Source organism: Drosophila subobscura, chromosome U (genome assembly GCF_008121235.1).
Source record: "Drosophila subobscura isolate 14011-0131.10 chromosome U, UCBerk_Dsub_1.0, whole genome shotgun sequence".
In the NCBI taxonomy this organism is placed as follows: domain Eukaryota; kingdom Metazoa; phylum Arthropoda; class Insecta; order Diptera; family Drosophilidae; genus Drosophila; species Drosophila subobscura.
This window is the reverse complement of record NC_048534.1, coordinates 17,094,275-17,107,547: the sequence shown is the minus strand read 5'-3', so window position 1 is coordinate 17,107,547 and position 13,273 is coordinate 17,094,275. Positions and strand designations below refer to the sequence as shown.

Below are 13,273 nucleotides of genomic sequence, written 5' to 3'. Positions count from 1 at the left end.
GCAAATATGTATCCACATGTCGAGTGAAAGAGAGTATGGACCATGGCCCCTGGCCCCTGGTCTCCCCGAGACTTATGTCAAATGGCACAAGATCAAATATCCTGTGGTTAAAATGCGATTCAGTGATAAATGCGACACACATGTGTGGCTGGAGGGAGATTCAGAGTCGGAGTCGGAGTCGGAGCCGGGAAGTGGGTATCCGGCAAACAAACAAACAAACTTCACAGAGTCTGAGGCGGAGAGGCAAAGGTTACCGAATGGGGTCGTTATAATGCATGCCCAGCCATCAATATGACTGGGGGGAACCACCCTCACAGCATCGGGAAAAACTCCAGTCATGGATGCCTCCTGCTCTATGGCGCCATTAGTTTCCTGCAGCAAGGTGGAAGGGTTCTGGTCCACTACTCTCCGGGCAGGTACAGGTTCGTGTTTGCGGTCGAAATTAAATTGCAATTTCAAACTTCCTTGGCCATTTTCATTTTTATGGGATTTACGCCGGATCCACCTAACCCCACCATTTCCCAGTACCAGCTTTGTTCTCAACTGCAGCTACGTGCAAAGTGTTGGTTCAAAAAAAAAAGGGAGAGAGCGAGAGAAGGAGGAAATAGTTTTTTCAACTCTCGCTAAATGGATAAATGGAATGGCCAGAGCCTGAAGACAAGCTTCAGGTTGATATTCGAGCATTCTCAGTTACCGTTGCGCTTAATGCATTTGATTTGCACTCGGCAGTGTATTTCCCTCTCCCTCTCTCTCTCTCTCCATCTCTCTTTCAGTATATACCTCTCTCTTTTTGTCCAGCATCTGCATTCATGGAAAATAATAGCACACTGTTTGGGCAGGCAGGGCATCGCACGAGCATATAATGTATTTTGTATGCACCTGAAACTATTTCTAGAATTATGAGGTTTATTTTTAATGCAAAATATGCGATAATTATCCCATTAAAAAGGAACTTGTTTGTGCTTTTTATAAGTAAAAAATAATATTATGTATAACATGAAATTAAAGTAGTAAAAATAAGCGCAAAATTAACCTTTCAATAGATAATTTTGTAGTACAAATAATCCCTTTTTTAATTGAATCATTTGTTCTCCCACTTGCTCTGTTTGTTGCGGGATTGAACACAGAATGAAGGGTTATTTGTATATTAGTTATAAGTGCTTGAAAGTAATAAACTAAAAGAAGAATATTCTCCACCAATCAACCTTCCGTCAGAGTATCTAATAATCGTCATATTCCCACTGGAAATTCCTCTTCCTGTTCGTATCTTTTTTTTCCCTGCAATTTTGTAACTTAACTAGGGTTCATTCATTTAGCAATGTCAACAGTTGGCTGACCAGATGAGTCTTTGTTCGACGCTGACCGAAATGAATGAGTGAATGCCTGACTGAATCACAGAATGAATGAATGCATGAATGAAAGGAAGGAGCAGAAAAGAGTGGAAGAGAGTGGGCAGAGTATAGAAGGGGGAAAGAGAATGGCCCTTGTGTCTCTCTCACGTAGCCGCAGTTAGTTTTCGGTTCGTGTCAAGTGTCGCCGGTCGCTGTTCGGCGGAAATCCAAAACCGACCAAGTTTAGGGACCAACTGACCAACAGAAAACTGGCAGACAGACTGACTGGCCAACTAACTGTCTGACTATATGAATGCGTGACTGAATGCTCTACTGAAGAACGGGGTAAAGAAAAATGATACTCTCCAACAAGCTGTGAAATGAAATTGATAAATGATGAAGGAGTAGAGAGACAGTGGCTTTCGATCCGCGAGATTCCGAGTGTTTTTTCCTCTAAATTGTTCGTAAGAAGAGCCGATGATGCATTCATTAAGCAATTAATTGCCTTGAGGAGAAGAGTCTGGTGAACTCGGCCTCGACTTTGACCGGCACCCTCGCAGGGCCTGTAATTAATTTCACTTTCAATTTACTTTTAATTCTCCATTTGATAGCAGAGTTTTTGTTGCGGAAACCGAATGCAAATTAATTTTAATTGCCATCATTTTAGATAATCGAATGAACTTGACCAGAAAAGGGCCACACCCACACCCCGTGTGGACACACGCTGGAACTGGAGCTGGAGCTTGGAGCTTTCATATTGAATTGCAATTGTTTCGGTTGTCTATTTCTCACTCGACAGCAATTAGGGCTAGAGTCAATTATTCAGAAGCCAACTTCCGCTCGAAAGTTTCAATCCCCCGAAACATCCTCCATTAAAACCCCTTTCCTTTGTTTTGTGGGCGTGGCTGTAGCCTCAACCCCGCATTAGTACCAATAAATTATTCGGCTACGATTTTTTGCTTCCATTTTGTATTGACAGTTTAATTAGAGGCATTTGGCTTTGGCTTTGGCTTTCGGATTTGGCTTTTCAATTTATGCAAAGTATACAAATGAAATGCAAAACTTTTGCATCTTCTCTCCGGGTTGGAGCGGCATTTAAAGCCACTTAAATAAATCCCCAAATGGTGTCTGCCCCTACACCCACCCGTACATATTGAATAAAGTAAAGTCTGGCAAAGTTTTTGGCTAATGCCTTTCGGAAGGCAAGGCAACTTTTCCTACGCGAAGAGCAAAACAATAAACACTCAAGTGGTGTGGCCTTTTGTCTCTTTTCTCTTTCGATTTTGGCAGTGTGCCCAGCTGTGTGGCTTGCCAAAATCTTATTAATAATTAATTTCTCTGCACCACTCCTCGCTCTCTGTCTCCAACTATCTCTCTCTCTCTCTCTCTTGGCCATCTCTCTGGCTGCATGAGAGCTTTGTAAATGGATTTTTCCACTGCACTTGACCACATATTGAACTTGGCTTTTCTATATATCGTCACTCCATCCAGGAGTATATAAAGTCTGAGTGTTTTTGTGTGGTTATACATACAATTTTATTGCCTTTTCGAGCTGTTGTTGTTGTTGTCAATCCTAGTTAATGGCCTCTATTGCTTTTGTTGGTATCTAGCCAAAAGTCCTTGCCGTTCTTCCTGGCTTCCCTTGTCCCCTCGTTTGAACAGCTGACTTCTCTTAACTTTGACATTTTCACAGTTTTTGGCTTTTGGCCTTTCTGCCGACCTGAGACTGCCTCTTACGTGCTGGCCATGTCCTTGGCATTTAAGTCTCTCTCGGCATTTTGGTTGTCATTGGCAGGATTTGTCGCATTTTCAATGTGGATCAATGACATTGCATCAGGCATACAATATTTGTGAGGATTTCGGATATTTGAAAGTAGAGAACTATGGGAATTATTTCGCCAAGGCTTAATACTTATCCATTTGTTTGTATTCTTTATTTTCAGGTGCCAACAGAACTGTCTGACACAATGTTCCAGTGCCAAGGAATTGTACATTTTAAACTTGATTAAGGTAGGAATAGATTAATGCATATTCGAAGAACAATCACTAAAAGGCGAAAGTTATGGGATACATAATTGATTACTACTTAACACATCCACTCATTGTCCCTGGTTAGCCGTAATTATTGTTGCTTAATCATTTATTAATAATTGTGTAGACCATCGGACAGACAAAAGGCTTTGAATGAAATTTGTGTTTCCAAATAAATGCAAATAAATAATTGGCAGTCGGCTGTCAGCGATTGAATGGAAACATGAATTTCATAATTATTAAACAATTGAAACACAGACACACAAAAAAGCAAACCAGCAACCAATCGAGTGAACGAACCCATAAAAACAACCCCACAAAACAGCCAACGGATGCACAAAAACATTGCAATTTGTTTATGATCAATGCAAATTTATTGAACAATATTGCGGGCATATCGTATGGTGCGGCTACCCCACAAAAACTAATTGCAAAACCAGAAAAAGAACAGACAGTAGATGCGTATTGCAAAAAAAAAATGAAAATGATAATAATAAAACAATGAAAAAAGCGGATGAGGTGTGGAACCACCCAAATGAAATGCAGACACATAAATTTTCCACAGACAAAAAGGCCGCGTGGGGCGGGCCATTGTCTGACATTGAAAATGGGTGGAGGCAAAAGTTTGGGCAGGCCGTGCTCAAGTGTCGCAACTCTAATTTATTTCAGGCTCGAATGCAGTAGCACCAGCTGAAGCACAAACCCCAAAACCCAAACTCAAAGCCGAAGCCGAATCCGACAATGGACATGGACACGGCTTAATTAGCAGTCGAGTCGAGTTCAGGGTCCAACCAGACACTTGAAAGTTTTGTTTGTGTCTCGTCTGGGGTCTCCGGTGGTGGTCCTCAAGTGCGAATGCTAATGGGAATGCGAATGGGAATGGGAGTGCCTGCGAATGCCATCAAGAACTCATTTCCGGCAGGGCTACTTCCCACAGGATTGCCTGCAATTGCAACAAATTTGCTGTCATTAAATTATTAAATGGAGCGCAAAACAAACTTCAAAGAAAGGGCAAAAACGCACAAACTTCTTCCTTCCTAATCAAAAGTTGACCAACCCTAAACCGCAGTCAATTTCCCCACTTGCCAGTGAGTAGAGTTCCTTTTTCCCACTTCCCAGAGTTGGCTTCCCCCTAATTATGAGTGTTGCACTGACATTCCGTTGCTTGTTGCTGTTGATTAACCATCCAGGATTACCCGTCAGTCCGGCATACTGCTCACCAGAGAGAGAAACTGTCTCTGCATTTTGCAACTGCATCTGCATGTGGGTTGTAGCCCGAGCTCGTTCATTCTAATTGAGTTTATGAGGTCCCTGACAGACGGAGAGTAGGGGAAAACTCTGTGCGATGTGCCTTGCATTTTTGTTGTGAGTCGAGTTCGTTCTCTTACTTGTCGTTCACTTTGATGCATGGCATTTTAATAGAAAGGCAACAGGAAAATGAAGATTAACTTGTTACTGGGGTAGGATTTATGGGGACACACGGTGTAGGAGCACAGAGAGTGTAGGGTCCTATGGTGGGTTTGTTGTCTGGAATGACGAGCTGAAAATTGGCTGACAGTGGAAGCTTAAGGTGCGGTATTGAGTGGCAAAGTAATGAGGAAACTAAAGTTTTACCTTTGAGACTAGTTGCGAGCTTGTATTACATGCCCATTACCAACACTGGCAAGGCACAAAAGAAGGTTTAAGTAGATGTTTAGTGTGATATACAATCCCTTTTTATTTTTGCATAGCAATCAATTTATTTATTCATCATTTAGCTTAATCTTTTCCTCTTACTTTCTTAGCTGTATCCCTTGAACAACACTCTTTATTGATCCTATCAACACTGACTTCTTATGGAAATATGTTTTAATTCTCGTTCAATCTTTTATAATAATCCTTAACACTGCCATTCCTTGCTCTCCATCATACCCCATCGACTGCACTCTCTGGTAACCATCTTCAACTACTTAAACAACAAGTTTATCAACACTGGCAGGCACACTCTTGAACAAAACCAATTAGATTATCGTTTATATATACGCATCCATAATGTAATATGATGTGTAAACAATAAGCCCGGCATTAGAATGAGAGCAGAAGGATGAAGCTCAGTTCCACACAGCAGCCCATCCATCCAGGACTCAACATCCTACTCCTCACACCCGATTCAAAGCAAAGGGGAAACTTTGCCTAAGCCCAAATACAAACCCAAGATGCCGGCGTCAGTATGAAAATCAATTTCTACAACTAAACTGAATTTAGGAAAAAGATGGCCACAATACGATTCCCGTCTCCGTCTACGTATCCCGACAAGCGACAGGCAGTCATCGTTAGAGGAGTTTTGTGCGAAGAAAAAGTATTGCTTTTGGTTTCCTTTTATTCCTTCGATAGTTTTGTTGTACGTATTGGGAAAAAGTTTATCGCAGAGCAGAAATCTATTAAGAAAGTTTTGCCACAGCGCAGCAGTTTGGTTATGGTTTTTGTTTTCTTGGCTAGAAAACCGTAAAAGTTGCACTTGCTTCTTTCTGGCTTTATGAGTTAGTTGTGCTGGATTCTGGCTGCTGGATAAGTGTTAGCGATAGGCCACGGAAACCCCTACCCTAGCCCACTCGTACAATACTTCAGGAACACCAGGAGCCAGCAGCCGGGAGTAACAGCAGCAGCAGCAGCAGCAGCAGTGAGCACCGCAATAAAGGATTTCATCAAAGTTGGGAGTCTAAAGTGAAAGGTTTCAGGCACTGCCAAGTTGCCAAATTAGTTTTGCATTGTGCATTGACATAATTTCCCCTTGAGAATGTTGTTTGCAATTTGTTTTCATCATTCCCGAGCCCCCAAAAGGCATTCCCTTTGCGCTCTATTGAGTTTTAATTAAGAAAGTTATCGGCACAAAGGCATTCTTCAGTTATAATTTGGATTCCAAATTGCCAGGAATCCCATTCTGTCTGCTTTTGCTTCCTTTTCCATCAGTGCCAGACATATCAATTGTCATTATTTGTTAGTGTCGCTCCTAATAGACCCCTAAAACAAACACTTATCTCTGGATTGCTCTCTGGCCATACAAGTGTCTGTGTGTCTGCCCCTGAAACTGCTCTGAAACTGCTCTGAAAAATTGCTTAATGCGCGCGCTCCCACAGCGTGTGTACGGTGCGTGGCTTGTCTCCCACACCGAAAACCCAAAAGAAATAAAAGACCGACAAAAATGGCAGTGAAACTTTTGATATTGCATTTGCTTTTATTCGGATTTCTTTAAAGTTTTTCGCACTCTCCTTTATATCCCGCTCGCTTCCTGTGCAGAAGCTTTTGCTGATGCGTGTAAACTTCGGCATTTGCACAAAATTTAACAGACATTCATGGGGAATGACGGAACGGGGGGAACACAGGGGCGGGTTCCATAGAAACAGAGAAAGACACAGAGTGTAAAAACCTTGAGGGAAGACAGATTCGAGAAATCTTTATGATATTTTTATGTGCCCCGAGAGTGGAGAGTAATGGCTTGAGGGCAGGATTTGTGGGGGGGAACTTACAGAAAATTAGGGGTGTATAAAGTTCGTATTAAATCTTAATACTTTTACTACGCAAACGATTTAATAGATATTTATTTCTCCAGAACTCACACAACTCTGGGAATAAAAGTATGATTAGCAGCACTTCACCATTGGATTTTATATGAATAAGGAAAGGTTTTAGTAGACACCAAGTGGCGACACTTGAGAGTAGAACTACCACCAAAATTGGTAACACCATCTTTCCGAATCGGAATCGGAATCGGAGTCGAGGTCGGTGCTCCGAGCATGTCAACATAAAGAACGGCAGGGAATAACAACACGAGTGGAGTAATGGTCAGACATTTACGTGACTCGAGTTGAGTGCTAAGCCACAGGAATGGGCACTGTGAAACCAGCAGGACACCCAGTCCCACTCCCTCTCTCTCCCATTCTCATGGTGCTCCTTTGAGCGGTTCGTTCGTCCTTCTCTGTTTGTGTGCTGAGCTCCCTGAGCCAACGAGGAGTGTTCCAGCTGATGATGATGATGGTTTTTGGCTGCTTCTGGGGTGTTAAACGTGGTCTTTGCCGTTGAGAGACAGAAGCCCCCCATTCACGTCAGTCTCAGGGCGGTCCCTGCCAGTGCACTGGTCAGCCATGTGTCCCGACTGGTAACAGGCCAGACATGACCATAACCATGGCTGAAAGCAGCAGCAATGACCAAAGATATGACCATGGCCATGGCCAAAACGGAGCGAAATGCGACTGCGAGTTGTTTTGGCGAAATGAAGATAAATGTTTTAATGCAAAGTTGAAATGCTGACGCCGCATTATGACAACTCGGATAAGAGAAGCTGTTGCCAGGATATATTTTATATTATTTATGACACAACAATTTTAAAAAGAAAACGGAAGAATGGGTAACTGATGGTGGGAAATGTAGAATAAAAAAGGAGATGCTAATGAGGAAAATGTGTTTTTGATATTAGAATACAATTTAATTAAGGAAATCCCGTAATATATGTACAGATATTTGTTCAGAGATAATCCGACTTGCAAGGTTTTTATGTCATGAGAGAAGTCATGACACTTTCTAGTTAGTTTAGGTAAATTTGTATTGAGGTATTTTATCTGTGATCATTTTAAGACCATAGACTTTTCCGTTCTTTTCCCTACACACCCATTCAATACAAATATAAATAAATATCCAAATATTTTCACCACTTTAATGGGAAAATACGAATATCTTCCCCAAGTGACGGACTACTTAGTATTTAGTATGCCCATGGCATTAGCAACCCTCGATGCAGCTTTTAGAGACACTTTAGAGGTCTTTCTTTTTTAGTATCCCACGCGTTTTAATTGCCTCTCCCTTAGGTGTCGCTGAAGCAACATAAATTAGTGACAAATTCAACGAAATCGACACATATCGAATGTCAGGGAGTGTCTGCTTCCCTTTTCCTTTCCGGGCAGGTCCTTGGATGACTAATGAACTGATGACAAATGAAACAAATGTCACAATATAGCGACAAATGAAGCGCATTAAATGGAATTGTTGCGCCCGACTTATTGTGACATAAAAATGCACTAAAAAAAGAGACAGAACCCGATGTGGCAGTGGCATTGCCCGTGGCAGCTGTTGCAGCCACTGCGAAGCACTCGGTGAAAGAGGAAAGACAAAAGTCAGACATGAAGAGGAGGCTACTGCTTGGAATGATCATTGTATGCGACTTTTGTTTTGAGGCCCCAGCCCCTGTAATTATGCGATCAGACGTAAGCCTCCGCGCCAGCCGCAACTGCAACTGCCACCGCAACCGCATGAAAATGATGCTGGTCTGGGGTTACTGGACCCCATAATGTCATCATCAGTACAAACCCACACCCGGACATGTTCCCACATCAAGAGAGGAAGAGAAGACACCCACCACCGAATCGCATTAAGTGATGGATAAGCGGTTTCTGATAAAGTCAAAATAATAAAAATTTAAAAAAAAAATAACAATAATAAAAGCGTGTGCGCATGCGTGCTGGAGTCGATGGTCTCTCGTTCTCTTCCGAAAAGGTCAACTAATCCAAACGAAATTGAACCTTATATGAGGGCGAGGGCGAGGGCGAGGCCCATATGCTCATCTTTTTTTGTGTTTTAAACAATTTTCAGGGGAATATTTCATAAAACAAACATGTGCCGGCAATGTGTGACCAAATGTTGAGACAATCGGAGAATAAGAGTGAGAGTGAGAAAAGTATAAGGGATCTCACAGCAGGATATCTCAGAAATGAGACACGAGACACATAGCCTGAGAATATCTCTTAATTGGTCCAAGGTGCTGCAATCAAATCTTATCGAACACGCAGCGCGACACGAGATGCAATCAAAAATGAAAAGCAATTACATCTTGAGGACCGGGCTCTTCTCGCCATATTTTATGGAATTTTAATGAGTGAAATTATGCCCAGGGACTTGAATATCGACCGCAAATGATGAAATACCGCCGTTCAATGTAAACATTTTTGTTTGGAATTTTCTTGCTGTTGATTTTTGTTTCGTTTTGCGGTTTGCCTCTAATAAAAATAACGCAAAAACGCGCCATGAATATGAAATTTGATGGAAATATTCAACGAATGCTGCCTGCCACAGCCCTAAAATATGAACAATATGAAAAACAGCAATTGGGGAAAATAATCGAGAGGAAATGAAAACTTGATAGATGCTGCGAAGTTTATTCTACTTTGGTGCGAGATTGAAAAGTTGTTCGCTTTAGAAAAGGTCTAGACAGGGATTTATGGCTAGATACTGCAAATAATCTAGGAGAATTACGGCCCTGAGGTTCTTTAAAATTGGGATGAATCAGTGAAATGTGAACGTGATTAAAGATATATTTATATATGTATGTATATATATATTTTCATTAATTCAAATAAACAAGTTACCCCTCCTCTTTACCCACAATAATTACAGCCACAAACTTCCCTTCAATCATTCAATTAATCACTAATTGAAAATCAATCGTTGATATTTCCATTAGTATATTTGCAAAACAAAAAGTTAAACCATTTGCAATAAATTTCCTTTTTTCTTTGGGGTTTCGATGGCTTCGCGGAAAACTGTCAAACAATTATTCTGCATTCCGTGGAAATCAAGTTTTTACCCTGCTTTAGTGGAAAAGTTTTAACGCACAATCTGTGTACGGGATCCGAAGGGATCCCATCCCTTTTACCAGCGGGGCCCACCACGACCCTACCCCCCACCTGAGAGCTGTCAACGGCATCGCACCATCAGCATAATCAGCATCATCATCATCATCTCCATCAGCACCATCTTTTGTGGCACAATCTCTGCCCTTTCTACCTTCTGGTTGCCGTTTTAAATCCGACTCTCTTGGTTAATTAATTGGCCTTCTTTTAGAATTTGAAATTAAACCTGCCTTAACCCTTGCCACCTCTCAAGCCCCCGACAGCACTTCCCTTCTTATGAAGTCCCCTCTTCCGCACTTTCCTTGTTACGCAGCAGCCTCTTACAACCCCACACCCGTTCCGCAACATACTTGCTGCTTAATTACAGAAATTCGTGGGGCAACGTTTCTGCCTTCCCTAATCCAAGCCTCCACCCACTACTGTGCCCGTGCTTTGAGGGGGGTTCCAGCAGGTCCAGGTCCATCATCCACTAACCAGCAAACTGCATTCACCAAAACCGTCTGCAGAAAGTCGCTCCCTTTCGCTCTTTGCGTGTTCCGTTTCCATTCCATTCCGTACCGTTTCGCGAACGGCTCCTTGCGAATTGTCGTCTCAGAGTTGCACTCAGAGTTCCGTTTGCTGTCGTCGCGTTCGGTGCGTTACCGTTTTGTTCTTCTTCCAATCGGAGGCACGTGCGATACGGGTTTCTCAACGGTAACTTGGCTGCCAGCTGTGCTTGTGCTTGTGCTTGTGTTTGTGTGTGTGTGTGTGTTTGGCATGCGTCTGGCTGAGTGTATTTGTGAGTCTCTTTGAGGGGGCATTTGCGAGTCTGTTTGAGTGTATTCGTGGGTCGTCTAGTGCAGGCATCGTACATAAACAACGCAGACTCTCCCCAAGAACAGGGCACTTTTTTGGCTAGGATTTCAACTCTTACACTCGCTATGTGTGCATGCGTGCGTGTGTGTTTGCGAGGGTCCTTGCATTTCCCACTTGACGTGCTCCCATTTCTCAGGTTCTCTCTCGCTGCAGCACCCTTAGCATTCCTGGCCCCTCTCGTGTTTACTCGATCATATGGCGCGCATTTTTCGTGCTTCCTTCCTTTGCTTGCCCGGGGCCTCCTGGCTCTCCACTTGCTCCTCTTGTTCCTTTCTTTTTGTTTTTGGCTAACTTCCTGTTGCGTCCTTTGGCTGTTGTTCTTTTTTAGTATTTTTTTCATAGTTTTTTTTTGCTCTTGCCCTCATGATAAATTTACGAACTTCTTGGGGAGCGTTTATTGTGTGCATAACTTTCGGCGGGGGGGCAATGGCGATGGATGGGATACGACTTCCACCTTAAATATCTGTATATTGCGGGCATATAATTTTCACCGCGTCGTCGTGTGCAGTCAAATGCAAATTTCATTTTATTTTCTCATTCATGCAAAATGAGTATTTATGAGTTTTTGCCTTGCATTTGCCTTGCTTCCACTTCCACTTCCACTTCGTCTTCTGACTGCTGCTGATTTATTTTATTTTTTAGTTGATTTTTATGTTTCCACTGAAGTAGGGTGTGTCGCAACGGAATAGCTTTGAGGGAAGTGGAAGGGCGGCAGCATTTGTAATTTCACAATTAAAACTTTAATTTGATTTGGGTTTTTGGGAATGGGATGAGATCTAATTATGTTGAATACTTCTGAGAAGAACGAATCGGTACTTTTTCTTCTTCATTCACTTTTTTAATTATACTTTGATTTAATTTAAAATATTTAAAGTTCCGAATATGTTCCTTGGATTGCAATCCGCGCTTCTGCATATTTAAACGAATTATCCGCCAGGGTATTTGCATTCCTTTGAGATCTATTTGCTCTGACAATCCCTGGCTCAACAAATTTTGTATCTACTTCTGTCAGACATTTAATTACCTTTCTGTATGTTTAAAACCAAACTTTGCCTTGAAACCCCCCCAGGAAAGTTATGAAAAACGCAACTCGAAACATCATTCTAGGAGCATCACCAGCAAACCAGGAAAAAGGACAAAAAACGTCGAGTGTAACGGAAACTCATGAAACTACAGGATATTACACAAATACAGATAAACAGAAACACCTCGGTGGACTGGGACAGGGAGAGGGAGAGGGAACGGGGGCTTAGAGCTATGGCTACAGCTATAACCGAAACGTAGGAAGTCAGGAAGTTCCATCTGCGGTTGATTGTATGTGTGTGTGTGAGTGTGTGTGTTTGGGGGAGAGATGGGATCATCCGGAGTCAGGATGTGTAGGCCCAGGCTGGGATGCAAAACATCTGATTGAGCGAACGATAGAGCGAGAGTTTTCTCCCTCTCTCTGCGCCCACTCACTGCATGCACTCGCTCGCTCTCTCGCTCATGTCTCTCCCTGTCTGCTCTGTCTGTTTTTTTTTGGTGGTGGAAAATTCTCACAGCGCTCCGCACTCTGGCTGTGAGGACTTTTCCAATATGCGCCGCGCTCATTGTGTCGTTTGAGTTGCTCGTGGTAGGACGACGACGGCGTCTCCGCTTTTCACAGGGCAGAAAACTGTTTATAGAGCTCCGGTCCCCGGTTCTACGCTTTGGTCCGCGCCAAAGGATATACACAGACACACCCCACCCGCCCATCTCCCCACACCCCACACACACACACACACACACACATCCATCCGGTTGTACAATACATAGGCGCAGAGTGAAAAATCGTCCGTCTGTGTTGGGTTTCGCGTCGCGTGTCCCGTGCCCCGTGCCCCTGTGCGAAAGTGTGTGCATGTCTGTGCGTGTTTGAAATGGGCACAGCTTAAAAAATTGTTTTAAATAAATTCTAAACAAAAAGTCCACACAGCAAGAGTCAACAAAATTCTACTGAATGCCAAGGAAATTAATACATAAAGTGGAAATACGAGGAAAATCCTCTCAAAAATATTATACATATACAACAAAGGGCGATATATCCGTGTGAAATATATATACCCATGTGCGTGTGTTTGTGCAAACGTGTAAAAGTGTTTTTGGTAACTAAAAACCGATCCAAAAACCGGATTCAACATTTAAAAGCCGTAAGGATTATTGAAGTTAGAGAAAGTTAAGGAAAAAAACACCAAAAGCTCTGGATGAAAATCAATAATTGGGATTAGTAGCTGAAGTTGTACAACAAAAACAGGAAGTGCACGGAAATTCCAAAACAAAATGTAAGCTGAAGTAATGGATACTTTTAGACTAACAACTTTACAAATAGTAATTGAAACTAAAAGTTTTGAGTTCCTAAAAACCAAAAATGTAAATGTTTAT

General features: G+C 42.3%; 1 protein-coding gene across 1 annotated transcript in view; it reads left to right on the top strand.

The window, feature by feature from the left end:
- LOC117902199 (neural-cadherin) overlaps positions 1-13,273 on the top strand; it is a 139,859-nt gene that overhangs the window by 16,490 nt on the left and 110,096 nt on the right. The window contains exon 2 of the mRNA XM_034813413.1: positions 3,275-3,341. The gene's annotated coding sequence lies outside the window, so the exon portion shown is untranslated. The remainder of the gene's footprint in view (positions 1-3,274; positions 3,342-13,273) is intronic.